At 32.7% G+C, this 15,239-nt stretch overlaps 1 protein-coding gene across 3 annotated transcripts in view; it reads left to right on the top strand.

Annotated features, from left to right (window-relative positions):
* Nucleotides 1-15,239, top strand: part of LOC123552495 (NADPH-dependent diflavin oxidoreductase 1-like) — a 288,089-nt gene that overhangs the window by 155,106 nt on the left and 117,744 nt on the right. The gene's annotated exons all lie outside the window — the stretch shown is intronic.

The raw sequence follows: 15,239 nt of genomic DNA, 5'->3' as shown, positions 1-15,239 counted from the left end.
ATGAAAATCACATGGCTCTTTTTCAACAAGTTCAGTGTCTGATTTCCTGAATTATTCCTTTGAATTTACATGTTTGTGGAGGTAACTATCATTTACAACACTTTGCAGAGAGTTACTCTTTGCACTGAAAGCAGTTTGCACGTTCTTCTCATCTTTAGACTGACAACTGCTACACACCTTTTCACTGTATGGTCACAACACTTCTATTTACCAAACTTAACGTAAGAGTTATTCATTGCACTGAAATTTAGTCTCATTTTTATCAGTCATTCATGAAAGTCATTCTGACACAAAGTATGTCTTTCTGCATTACTGTCATAGTCATTCTGGATTAATTCTAGTTAATGTCACTGTCATTGTAGTTACTTGATTCAAAGTCATTCCGAACAAAGATTACAGTTATTCCGACTTGTGATCGCAGTCATTTTCACTTAAGGGCATAGGCCTTCTGAGCTTGATTCAAAAACATTCTGAATAAAGGTAACAGTCATTTTAACTTAAGGATAAAGGCATTCTGTATTATTCCAAGTTATTCTGAAATAAGGTCAGTCAATCTAACTGAATTTCTCTAAGTCATTCTGACTTAAGATCGCAATCATTGACTTAAGAGCATAGGTATTATAAATTATTGTTAGGTAGAGCCATAAACAAGAGCTGTCCATAAGACAGCGCGCTCGACTTTTCGCAGTGCTTGACTCTGAATTATAGCTTTGCCAGTAAAAAGTTTATAAAACTTTTAACTAAAAATTTCTAAGTTAAAAAGGGGCATACCTCAATCAAAATTCAAATCAGAGTTATGCGGATGATTTATCCTGGTGTAACCTTTGATAGTTAACAACTATTTTAAGTTTAAAGTCAATAGATTTGATAGTAACAGAGATATTTGACTTTATCAAAAACTTTAACCAAAAATTCTTAGTCTAAAACGGGCATAACACCATCAAAATTCATATCAGAGTTATGGGGAATGTTTCTCCTGGCGTAGACTTTGATAGTAAACAACTATTTTAAATTTCAAGTCAATAGCTAATAGTAACAGAGATAATATTATTTGACTTTATAAAAAACTTTAACCAACGGCGACACCGACTCCGGGGCGAGTGCAATAGCTCTACTTTTTCTTCGAAAAGTCGAGCAAAAAAGTAACATTCTGTAGGTAAATTCTAAAGACCTTTAGATAATTATTTATTTTTCATAATGTTAAAATATAAATTGAATATTAAAGTACTTTTGATATTTCTTCACTGCAGTTTTATACAAAAAAGGAAATTTATATGTGTACTAGATATATCATTGACGCATTTAATTTTGAAAAGAGGCAGTGCGAAAAATATATCACTATTAAACAATGGCCATGCATTCCCTTTTCAGTGTTTTGGTCTGCAGTATCGACAATTTATACACCGCAAAGGTTACAAAATGCGCCAAAACGCAACATTTTGTATCTAGAAATTAACTAAGAATTCAATATTTTCCCAGGGGAGCATGTCCCCCTAACCCCTAGAACAATGGCTTACACTTCCATTTTGGCTAAGCAACACTGACACAGGTATACAGTAGTTGCTCCCGACCTCCACTTAATCAGGAAAAAATTTAACGTCCTGTTATACACCAAAAAATGCACCATTTTGTATCTATAACGTAAGAATTTCACAGGGGGCATGCTCCGAAACCCTCCTAGGACAGTGGCTTACGTTTTCGTCGTGTTGAGCGACCTGTGAAATTTCCACTTTTCTCTATTTTACACTTCCATTTTGGCCTAGCTACGCCCCTGAATTATGACGTTCGGCAGAAAGCAACATATTTTGAACTTTTGCCTTTAACTGGACATAGTGATGGTAAACAAGTGTTGAAAGTTTCAAAGCTTTATTTCAAAAGACTTTGTCAAAATTTGGACTTGTACGAAAAATTTTACCAAGATTTTTAAGTCAAAAGGGGTCATAATTCAGCCAAAATTCTTGATGGAGTTATGTACTCTTTCCTAAACCTGGACATGGTGGTGGTAAACAAGTGTTTCAAAGCTATATCTCAAAAGACTCTAAAAATATGAATTGGTACGAAAAACTTAACCATGACTTTTAAGTCAAAAGGGACCATAATTCAGCCTAATTCCTTGATGGAGTTATGTGCTCTTGCCTATAACTGCACATGGTGATGGTTAACACGTGTTGAATGTTTCAAAGCCTTATCTCAAAAGACTTTGTCAAAATATGAACTGGTACGAAAAACTTAACCATGATTTCTACACCAAAGGGGCCATAGTTCAGCCAAAATTCTTTATGGAGTTATGTACTCTTTCCTAAAACTGGACATGGTGGTGGTAAACAAGTGTTGAAAGTTTCAAAGCTATATCTCAAAAGACTCTGTAAAAATATGAACTGATACGAAAAACTTAACCATGATTTTTAAGTCAAAAGGGGCCATAATTCAGCCTAATTCCTTGATGGAGTTATGTGCTCTTGCCTATAACTGGACATGGTGATGGTTAACAAGTGTTGAATGTTTCAAAGCTTTATCTCAAAAGACTTTGTCAAAATATGAACTGGTACGAAAAACTTAACCATGATTTCTACATCAAAAGGGGCCATAATTCAGCCAAAATTCTTGATGGAGATATGTACTCTTTGCTAAAACTGGACATGGTGGTGGTAAACAAGTGTTGAAAGTTTCAAAGCTATATCTCAAAAGATTCTGTAAAAATATGAACTGGTACGAAAAACTTAACCATGAAATTTTAGTCAAAAGGGGCCATAATTCAGCCTAATTCCTTGATGGAGTTATGTGCTCTTGCCTATAATTGGACATGGTGATGGTTAACAAGTGTTGAATGTTTCAAAGCTTTATCTCAAAAGACTTTGTCAAAATATGAACTGGTACGAAAAACTTAACCATGATTTCTACATCAAAAGGGGCCATAATTCAGCCAAAATTCTTGATGGAGATATGTACTCTTTGCTAAAACTGGACATGGTGGTGGTAAACAAGTGTTGAAAGTTTCAAAGCTATATCTCAAAAGATTCTGTAAAAATATGAACTGGTACGAAAAACTTAACCATGAATTTTTAGTCAAAAGGGGCCATTATTCAGCCTAATTCCTTGATGGAGTTATGTGCTCTTGCCTATAACTGGACATGGTGATGGTAAACACGTGTTGAAAAAGACGTTGTCAAGATGTGAACTGGTACGAAAAACTTAACCAAGATGTGACGCCGACACCAACGCCGACGCGTGGTGAGTAGGATAGCTCTACTTATTCTTCGAATAGTCGAGCTAATTTAAAAGTGATTACTCTCATACTTCAGTATGTTTTTTCTTGTTTTGGATTTAACGTCGCACCGACACATGGTAGGTCAGTATGTTTAATTCAATAAACTATTTGAATTGAGTTGAGTTGAGATGAATAAAACACATCTCAAAATTAAACAACTATGAGTTACCACATTCATTCTTGTGTCGAGACACAAATTCAACATTGATTAACGTTTTATAATCATTGAACATGTTCTAAAATTCTGAAACGACTAGAACAAATTCCAAGCTTATCAGATGGTCAGTGCCATTAATTCACATTTTTAATTTATTTGATTCTTAATGGGACATCATACTGACAAGACAACAAGCCTGAAAGTTCCAAATCAAATTGATTCTCCAGCTACCCCTTGTTCTAGAACTGATCTATAATATTTGTAAATGTTTGACTAAATGGCTTTAAAACTGACAAAGATTCGTCCGACTGTTTCCATTATATAAAAGGATAAGGAATGTGAGGTTATATTTCTTTAGAACTCTTTTTTGATGATAAATTACCTTTCATAAAAGGTACCTGTGAAATTTACACCAAGAAATTTTCAAAATAATTTCCCTTGCAATATCTTAATTTTAAAGATATTCCATCTGACACAGAATGTTTTAATCATAATCTGATAAAAATATTTAAAAATTTCTAAGTTTAAAACTCTTTCTACTACATTCAGTTGTGTTACGTTTATGTGAAAACCTTGAAAATACGTTACAAACACAACCTTTTAAAATTTAAATTATATTTCACGATAATATATATCATAATATAAAATGATAAAAATGTGAAGACTGTGCGACATTTCCTAAATTTCCCCCAAGTATGCGTTTTACTGTTTAAATTAGATTGAAAATGTCAACGTTTTTCGTAATAATTAGCCATGTGAAAAATATAAAACGATTTGTTACCTTTCCTCTTCCTTTGAAATAATTTTGGCAAGAGGCAAGTAATAAAATGTTTGTTTCTTTAATCAAAACATGATGACCGTTATGCATGTTAACAAAGTGTTTAGATGAAATATTGAAAGATATATAAGATTATTTCTTTGTTTGAAAATGACTCGAAAACCTTACCGATTATGTACTTCTTACATGGTAGTTGAGTGTATGCGATTAGTGATGGGTAGGATTTCTCTGGTATATAGTTATAAGAGACTTCTTTTTCAGTAAAGCATTTCTTAAAGACAATATCACCGAGTGTCGAGTCCTTTAAAAATGTTACATACATAACGATAACGTAACATTTTTCACCAGAATTGTACTATGACATAACTTTTACATCTATGTAGATAGGGTTTCTTATAATTTGCACACTTTTTAAGTCTGAAGACGTTGATATATTGTTCATTAAAACAACTTAAAAGACCAATTTTAACTCATCTGATTTTTTGGGGAAAAAATGATGAGTTATTGTCATCACTTGATCGGTGTCGGCGTCGACGTTGCCAGGTTAAGTTTTATGTTTAGGTCAGCTTTTCTCCTAAACAATCAAAGGTATTGCTTTGAAACTTGCAACACTTGTTCACCATCAATAGCTGACCCTGTACAGCAAGAAACATAACTCCATCCAGCTTTTTGCAAGAATTATGGCCCCTTTTGGACTTAGAAAATATCAGATTTCTTGGTTAAATTTTATGTTTAGATCAACTTTTCTCCTAAACTATTAAAGCTCCCTTTTGGACTTAGGAAATCAGATTTCTTGGTTAAGTTTTATGTTTAGGTCAGCTTTTCTCATAAACTATCAAAGCTATTTCTTTAAAACTTGCAACACTTGTTCACCATCATAATCTGACCCTGTACATCAAGAAACATAACTCTATCCTGCTTTTTGCAAGAATTATGGCCCCTTTTGGACTTAGAAAATATCAGATTTATTAGTTATGTTTTATGTTTAGGTCAGCTTTTCTCCTAAACTATTCAAGCTATTGCTTTGAAACTTGCAACAGTTGTTGACCATCATAAGCTGACTCTGTACAATCAAGAAACATACCTCCATCCTGCTTTTTAGCAAGAATTAAAGCCCTTTCTGGACTTAGAAAAGCATGGGTAGGACAATTTTTCTATTATACAAAAAAATCAGATGGGCGTCAGCACCCGCAAGGCGGTGCTTTTGTTCTTAATGTGAAATAAGCATGAATAATATAACATGACGGAAACTAGTAAAGAACGTCCAGGACATGATTTCTATAACATTTTAAATGTACAATGCTGAGTTTAAATTAATGTTCATTGCTACAGTGTCATCTTCTGTTAACTTGTCAATATCAGTTTATGTCAACATGTTGCTCCTTTAGGACAGGAAAATATATGGAACTGAATAGTCTATCTTTAATAAAACTGATTTATCTTCTTGGATTTAACGTCACACCGACACATGATAGGTCATATGGTGACTTTCCAGCTGTAATGGTGGAGGAAGATCCCCAGGTGCCCCTCCGTGCATTATTTCATCACGAGCGGGCACCTGGGTAGAACAACCGACCTTCCGTAAGCCAGCTGGATGGCTTCTTCTCATGAAGAATTCAACGCCCCGAGTGAGGCTCGAACCCTCATCGATGATGGGCCAGTTGAAGTCAGCGACCTTAACCACTCGGCCACGGGGAGGGTGGGGGTGCTAATTAAAGATGAGATGTCAAATGTAACTTAAATTATCGTCAATGTGCACTCCATTCATTTCCAGTAAGTTTGTACATCAAATGATCATATGACAATGATACAAATGTGGATTAGTTATTGTTTTCTTTTATATAGCATACCCCGGTAACTTGAGATACACCTTTATCCTCAAAATGCAGGGATTCCATTTCAATAGGAATTCAGCAATTTGGTCCAAAACATGATGCAGAGCTATTTATTCTTTCCAATTATTACAAATTTTATGTATGATAGTAAAATATTACCAACTCCAGACCAATGCAATACTATATGATGTGAAAATGTCTTAAAATCCCTTAAAATATTTTCTGCATTTCAACATATAAGTAGTCTAGTAAACTTGAGGTTATACTCCTTCCACGATCTAATTTCTCGTTCGTTCTAAATAAAGAAGTGCAGTTTTGAGAGGTTTTTTTTTTTGCAAAATATCAAATATTGCATATTAACAAGATTTGTTATGTGTATCTTACCGAAACTAACTGTAACATCATTTATTTCTGCGGTAGTTTCTTTCCATCAAACTAGCATATTTCAAAATTAACTGAGAGTAGAAGGGAATTGATCAGCGTAAACTTGAAAATAGAGAATAATAGGTTAGTGCCGTAGATGAGAAAGTTTATCTGGCGAGGTGGAGGAGGTTATCGGGTGAGCCGAAGGCGAACCTGATAACGTTCGGAGCCGAGCCAGATAAACTTTCTCCATCTTAGGCACTAACCTATTATTCTATTTATCTTGTCATTACTTCATTTTCCGATATTTGGCAATTTATTTTACAAAAATAAGTGTGCGACAACCGCTTTAATGACGTCATATTCGTAATGACGTCACTTATATAATGACGTGATTACCGGCAAAATCGCAATAACTTCTTCGTTTTTGAATAAAAACTCATTATTTGACCACTCATTTTCTTAGTTCGGATATTTCCAACACAATGATGATGGTTTCGTTGCAAAATTTCTTATGACAACAATATCGACCATAAGGTCACATGATCAACTGACCGTATATCACTGGTCACATGATCAACTGACGGTATATCAAGAAAGATATACGGCACCCTGATATCGGGTCGAAAATACTGCAAGTGACAGGATAAATAACAATATCTTACGTTTATACTATGCTTTTAGTTTTATTATCATTGTCCACATATCATTGATAAAACCATGTTTATCTTATATGCACAAACTGTATTTAATGTATATGACAGTGCGGTGAATATAGGAAAAATCAACCTGCTTTTCATAATTCAGTGTTATTTTCCTATGAAATGTTTCTTAAAAAACATATATCTTTAACATAACACTTTCAAAAATCAATCACATATGGTACTCGGAAATAATCGTACCTGATGACATTATGAAAGCGCAAGTAATTAAAGTTATCTTTACAGGTTCAGTGAGTATCCAGTATTATAAATGTATACTGGAACAGTGAAATAGGACATAGATACCGGTAGCTTAATTAATGAGTACAGTGATCAAGTGGTTTGCAGAAAGACTGGATCTGAACTGTACATATCTGGGGAGGGCTTTCCATATATAGATTGTTCTTTGAGTACTTTCAGTTTTGAATAAGGTATTTTAGATTACTGTTTTAATAAAAAAATCCCCAAAGATTACAAGATGTCATCCGGTGGATTCTCATTTACTGAAGTCTAAAGAACAGGAAACTGCAAAAATAACTTGTATATGTCCTATTGCAAGTTTTAGTCCAAGTTCTGTTGGACTATTATAACGTATAGCGATGCTACACACCTTCATTTCTCATTTGTTATTTTCTGTACCTGAATTTTGTGAAAAAAGTTGAGTAAAAAGTGAGTCTATGTAAAGACAAAAGAATTAGCTTGAAGTGGTCATGTTTATCATGAAAGAAATAAAGAAATGTTTAGTACTCTTTAACCTAGTGCAGTAATTATAACTATTGTTTTTTATTTGACGCGTTTTAACAAATTTCATTTTGTATACCAAGACATGCACGTGAAATACATCATAATTAGATGCAAAAAATCAAATGATTGAAGATATTGACATTGAAAAGAATTTATAGGGCATCAGCAGGCGAAAACTGAAGACATTTCCCAATCGCAATATCTGACACTGTGTAACTTTGCTATAAGATGTCAGATCATTGAATTTGAACTTGATATTAATCGCTTTTGCGCATTTTGTCTTTAAATCAATAGGTTTACATTCAATTTCTCTTTTGGAAGAGGATACATTCTACCTCTTTGGTACATTTTGATTCGAGTACGTTTTGGCCTGCACCCGGATTGATATCATTTTTAGCCCCCGGATCAGGAGTCTGGCGAATAACACCTTCTCTATTGCGCCCAGTTATAGATATATTATGATTGAATAAGCTACAGCTTTAACAAGCATATGTACTCTATCTGAGCTATAGGTCCTGTAGAATAATAGTGAATCGAAACCTAACCTGACAGTGAGGTAAATACAAGGAAATGCCATTTTGTTTTATACTGAACATAAACCAACTGTATGACAACTTATGATCATTAGGATTTTTTTAAATAGAACTATGCCGTTCTTAACATTCAATATGTACTAATACAAAAGAACTGCTTAGTATTATTCATTTAAAACATTTTGTTTTAAGATACATATATTATATTATACATCATACGAGTTTGTAATTTACTTGAATTCTGGTGACATTTCATCTTTGGCAGAATGTTTTTATCGATGTATATTCAAATTATATTAATGTTGTTGCGTTTTTTTACGCGAAAATCTTAAATGCAACCCAATGAAGTTTGAATGTAAATTTAAATTAATTTATTAAATTTGATAAAACTATGTGAATTTTCAAATAGTATGAATCATATTCTTTAAATTTGTCATACATTACATACATAACTCTGAATATTACTATTTCTTTTTCTTTTTGATTTTGACAACTGTCTAGCAAAAAAACGTCTTTTTAATTAGCAGACTTAGTGATAACATTTATAAATGTTTTGAAAAGTATAATTCAACTATTAAAAAGATGTAAAGATCATAATTTTGACGATGCTAGATTTGTATATTAATATCGTGAATAATTTTAATGAATGGACGAACTACATAATGCAAGTTATCGGCTGGTTGAACGGTTCAATAATGGTTTATATTAACCCTAACCTTTTATCTTTAATAATAATCAACTTTATGGGCGTTGCTTTTAATGAATTACCTTCTATTCCCATGATAAATTCATGCATTTTACATAAATTCTATGTAGAAAATATCTATTGGTATATACTATAGATTTTTTTCTCATAAATATTAGCGTCTGAATCTGGTCCATGGCTAATATTTATAACTGATATTAATTGGTTATAACTTTAACTGCTTTTGGGATTCGAGCAGTTCTCTTATTGACCGAGATAGCAATTAAGACTCCGCCTAATGGCAAACTAATGGCCATTAGTCAGCACCTTCGCTACCAATAAATCTACTCATACCAGCCGATCACATATCACGCTTTCGAGAAGGTGTAAGAGCACTTGTCAAATAGAAAGATAATGATCATTGTATAGACGTGGTCCCTGAAATATGGTACAGGTTTCTCACGTGATTTGGTAACGATTATTTTTGTCATTTAGACATTTTCTGCTTTACAGTAACAAATAGTGAAAAGTTAATGAATTGAGAACTTTAGAACATTTCATTTGTCGTAGATGTGATATGTCTGCGAACTGGGATGGAATTTTTACATATGTCTCAAACAACCTGCGGTCGAAATGTTGTTATGACTGACAAATATCATCGATTCACGCGTTTTGGCTAGAAATTAGCTTTAAGTTTTTCAAAGGTCTTGCCGTTCCCGAGCACTCCTGTAATTTTCTGGAATGATTTGTAAAGACAATACATGTATTGTTACGTCGGCGATTGGAATGCGGACCTATTAAATGCGAATTTAAACAATTTAAAAGAACTGTATATAGGTCAATACGCTTGAACATGTTATGTATGAAATAACAGCTCCTACGGACAGTTCTTCTTAAAATACATTTAAAAGATATATTTATTAAAGAATTTTAACAACAGAAATAATAATAGCTGTTCTTCTTATATGTACTAATGTAAATATTTAGGATTGTCTGTAAACAGTTATTCCATCTCTTGCTCACTGTAAATAAGACTATTTTAAACTTTTAAATAACACTGCTTAAGTACTTTTATGTTTATTTCCTAGATTTGATATTAATAATAAGGATAGAGTTTTAATTAATGATAATACCGATAATAGTAAATATTAGTATGTTTTAAAATTGTGTCGGGCTTTTTATAGTAAAAATCAATGACATTGTACATGTACACTGATAAAATATTTATGATCGATGTACAGTGAAGAGACTATGATAAAGAATAAAGATGTAAAACACCAATAAAAACGAACTGATGCTGCTCCTGAAAGCATTATATCGGGATTTTACGGTACTGAGAAAATTATGATAATACTAATTAATAAGAGTCATACTTTTAATGTGTACCATGAACCGTATAGTAATATGGCCCTGAAACATTTCATTTCATATCTATACAGTATACGTACATGCATTGTTGATATCACCCGGCAGCTGTTATTCAAACGAATGTCATCTGGGTGTTAATCAAATGAAAATCCCCGTCTCTGAAATGAATATCTTCTAGCATGATGATTTAAAAGATATCATATCTTTCAATATTGTTTGAAACGTAATATTAAAAAATATTCCCTGCTGGTGTATGGCTATGTCACATTATTCACTTGTGGTATAATATCGTTTTATTCACAAGTTTACTCCCTGTGTTTTAATTGTTTTGCGAGCAACTGCCGTTTAATCAGCTCTGATATTTCAAGCCACAGAAGTTATATTTATATATGTATTGTCAGCTTAAAATAATAAATAAATATAAAAATTGTTTGAATTTTGCTTAAATCAAAGCTTTGACGTAAATTTATACAAAGGTGTTAATTAGGTCCAGAATACAGTTGTTTGTTTCCATTTACCCGGCCGACCGTGATGCTTAAGCTTTAATTGAAACGAGAAAATACTATTTAAAAAGTGTAGATCTTATTAGTAAGTAAATCCTATCTGACGTGAATTCTTTTGCGCATGCTTGAAAGGAAGGCGACAGTATGATGGTGAATGGCAAAGCGCGACAATACGGTAGAGAAACACGACAGTACGATGGTGACACTACTATGATGAAGCGCGACAATGCGAAGACGGAGCACAACACTATGACGGTGAAGCGTGACAATACGATGGGCGAATCGCGATGGTACAACGGAACGTCACCATCGTACTGACGCGCTTCACAATCTTAATGTCGTGTTATCGCCATCGCACTATCGTGTTATCGTCTTCTAACTGTCGTGTAATCGCCATCGTACTGCCGTGTTATTGCCATCGTACTGTCATGTTATCGCCATCGTACTGTCGTGTTATCGCCATCGAGAAGTCATGTAATCGCTATCGTACTGCCCTGTTATTGCCATCGTTCCGTCGTACCTTCGCACTTTGTGTTCGCCGGAGCAGGCGCTGACACTAACATCTGTCGAATGTATAGCACATTTGCCGCTCACCTCCTCAGAATGTCAAAGAAACAGTTCAGTTTTTCCAAAATAAAACAATGATTAATTTTTAACACTTTCATCTTAATATTAAATTGAAAAATAAATGTAAAATACACATATATGCCGATACACAATAAGCATAATGACGTCAAATAACACGATATTTTATCTTTGAAGCGCGAAGTACGCAGTCTGAAGTCTAAGTCTGAATTGTGATGTGAGAAGTATTAAGTGTGAAATATGATTTTGACTCTGATATGTCTAATATATAAAAAGTTTGTATGACGAAGAATCATTAAGAAATAAGTAGTAGCAAAAGAGTGTTTTAATACTATTTATGCAAGACGGGTGATTATACGATTATTATTTCTGTTAAATAAGTGTTCCTGTTTCACTGAGCATTATTCACTTAAAGACGTATCCGGGAGTTACCAGACTGAGTGCGCATCTTTTTGCGCATTCACTTTCATGTTTCAAAAAAAATCTGTTAAATTGTTTTAAAATGCGGATAATTTAGCAGAACACAGTGAATTGATCACTTTATCAATAAATATTTATAGATACAATAAACAACACGACTGTAATGAGCCAGATGCGAGTTGCTTAATAAGTGATAAGGTTTTTATCAGAAGATATAGCGAAACAATTGCAAATAGCGGACATTGTCTCAAGTATTTCAAGTAATTCATTTATCGCAATGTTTTTTTGTTTGTTGAAATCAATTGAGTTATTATCAGACGGGAAGATTGAAAGTGTCTTCAAGGGTAAAAACAAATTGACAGAATGTGTACTGAATATTAAAAATTTAAAAGGGATGTAATTAAAATTTTAATGCTATATATCTCGGAAACAAGCAAGGCGAGCTATAGGATTTTTACAATTTTCTAATGATTCATATGTTGATCTATATATACAAGAAAAAATGTAATTTCTCCGCACTAGGATTTTTTTATTCTTGAAAACATTTGTATTACACATATGCCACGTGCGGCTGAAATTAAATTTTTAGTAAATAACATACCGGTTTTATCAAATATCTTGGAATACTATTACTTGGCTTTTCTATGATGAAGTATAATAAATAGTTTTCTGATGTTTTGGTAACTGATATTTTTCGCCCATTTTTTGTTAAATGACAAATTGTGGTGTTCTAAAAATAGTCAAAGTTCAAGAGTTAGCATGGCAACCGATAGTTATGAAGTTTGTTTTTATTTTATTATATCTTAAAGGATGTACAACAAAATTCTAGAAAATTCTCTGCGTCACAACTTATTCCAGGATATGTCTTTAAACGGGAGACATCTCACGACAATTATACTGAGTAGCTTGTTTCAACATTCAGGTAAATCCAAGGAAGTGTTTAGCGGTCTGTGTGTTATTTATAAACCTCTTCCAGACAAACAAGCCGAAGGGTAATTGTTTTCGTCGGCTTCGTCAGCGCCGGTGTTATATGCAAAATTAACCACAGTGACTTTAAAGAGAATTCCTACAGTTTTTTTCCTTTCATAGAATTTTTTTTTTTTAATTCACATATATGATAGGAAACTTTGTGCTGAAAACAATGAATAAATAAAAACAATAGGTCACCAGGCTTGTTTTTGTGAAAAATTGTTTTGAACACACCCACTGTTGCTGAAACTGCCAGCGACTTTTCACCATTTTCATAATTTTCTGCTTTTTTATAAATACCAACCAAAATATACTTCAAGACAGCACAATACGGTTTTTTTCTTTTTACAGATTTTATTATATACTTATTTGATATCATAGTCATATTTGTAATACTCTATCCTTACAATAATGGGTACAAATGAAAAAAAAAATGTTTCATATTTACTTTTGTGAACTTTTTTCAATGAAAAATACCCATAGTAAAGAATATTTTTTTAAATTTTGAAAAAACTCTTTCATAGAATTTTTTCTTGTTTTTCTTGTGTATAGATAATGGTATTGTGAGCATAAAAATGGCTAAAAATATATAGGTCACCAGGCTAAATTTTATGTTAAGACCGTTGAAATACAACACCTGTTCGGACGGAAAAGGCGCGAACCTGGCCAAATTGATTACATACATGTCTGCTAAAAGTTAAAATATTTTTTTTTAAAAATTCTTAATTCTTTTTATAATTGAATACTAAATAATCTGAAAGGTGATATTGTCTTATCAGTACTAAGTCAATTATCTTACATTATATGAACAACACTGTCTTTGTACTAAAATGCGATGTGAAAACACAACCACAAAAATAGCAAGACACCTGTCAGGCATGATACTTGTCAATACAACATAAACCAGTATCAACATTTGATTACTGATATAACTTATCAAAAATGTTATTTCATTCAAGATTCCTCATATTTAAGATTGTCTGTAAAATGTTTCAACAAATGTTGACTTCAGTTCAGTTTTCCATAGAAAGTGTCGGCTGCGCAGAAAGATGCGCATAAAAAACTATAGGAATTCCCTTTAATTTGGGTAGGTATTTCATGTTTTATCTTTTTTCAAAATTATCAGTACCAGATTTATATCAAAAGCTAAGTATTTTAAAAGTGGGTTGGTGGGTTTTTCTAATAATATGATGTAAAGTTTTGAAGTTCTGTATGACTAATGAGAATCGATTGCGAAAACAAATTTGAAAGAAGTCGTTCCTAAGCTAATCACATATAACGTATTTGAAACTAAATCAACGTCATGTATAATGAGTTACATAGTTTCGAGTTTCATGTTTTGTCCATTTTGGACCCTTTTAAAAAAGAAAAGAAGGGCTCGAACCTACACCATACAAACATAAAAAGAATAGAAGTCCGACACATTATCCACTAGACTACGAATCTGTTATGGAATAACGCATCGTATTTAGAATAAAGAATAGTACAATATACAAATTAATACCACTTCTCGGATAATATACCTGCTTTACCTGTTTTTGGCTTTTACCAAGTACCGTTCAAATAAAATTATCGCGATCCATTAATAAATCCTATCCCAAAAACTATAACAAAAATACATACGGTTTATACAAAAAAGAAATACGTTGTTTCTACCGAAAACAAAATATATAATTAATATCATCATCTATTAATGGATCGAGATATTTTATTTTAACGGTACTTGGTACCGGCATTCCGGTGATTGGAATCCGCCACTTATCCGCAACCCCATCCGGGACAGTGATCCTAGCTTAATTAATCCTAATACTCAATGTATTAAGGAAAATTGATTTGTTTATTACACCTGTATACCATTTCGTTCTGTTAGTATACGTTATATTCATTTCTAAACTAGTATAAGCTATTTGAAATGAATATAACTTGCACTAACAGAACGTTCAACTAAGCTACATTTTCAAATTATAACTCTAATAAAACATGTTTCACGATTAGTTCTCAGAATGGTGATAGGAAAGGATAATTCTCCTCAATCTGCAAACATATGGTGCATACATAGTCCATCCTATTGCAATGGACGTGTATTATCATAGTAGCGTAGACACGATCTAGTAAGTTTATATGCGATGTTATTGTCATCATTTTAGATATTATGAGTATATGTTGTATTTATAAAAATGTTGCAAATTATTCAATAATGTGCTCACGCTAGTACATAAAACAACGTCATGGCATAACCTATACAACGAAACAGTTGCAAAGGCGATGTATATATTTGAATGTTTTGTAAGACACTTATGCTCCTAACTATATAAATAGTCCACACTTAG

The sequence above is a fragment of the Mercenaria mercenaria genome, chromosome 15 (assembly GCF_021730395.1).
Source record: "Mercenaria mercenaria strain notata chromosome 15, MADL_Memer_1, whole genome shotgun sequence".
In the NCBI taxonomy this organism is placed as follows: Eukaryota; Metazoa; Mollusca; class Bivalvia; order Venerida; family Veneridae; genus Mercenaria; species Mercenaria mercenaria.
This window is presented reverse-complemented; position numbering and strand designations above follow the sequence as displayed.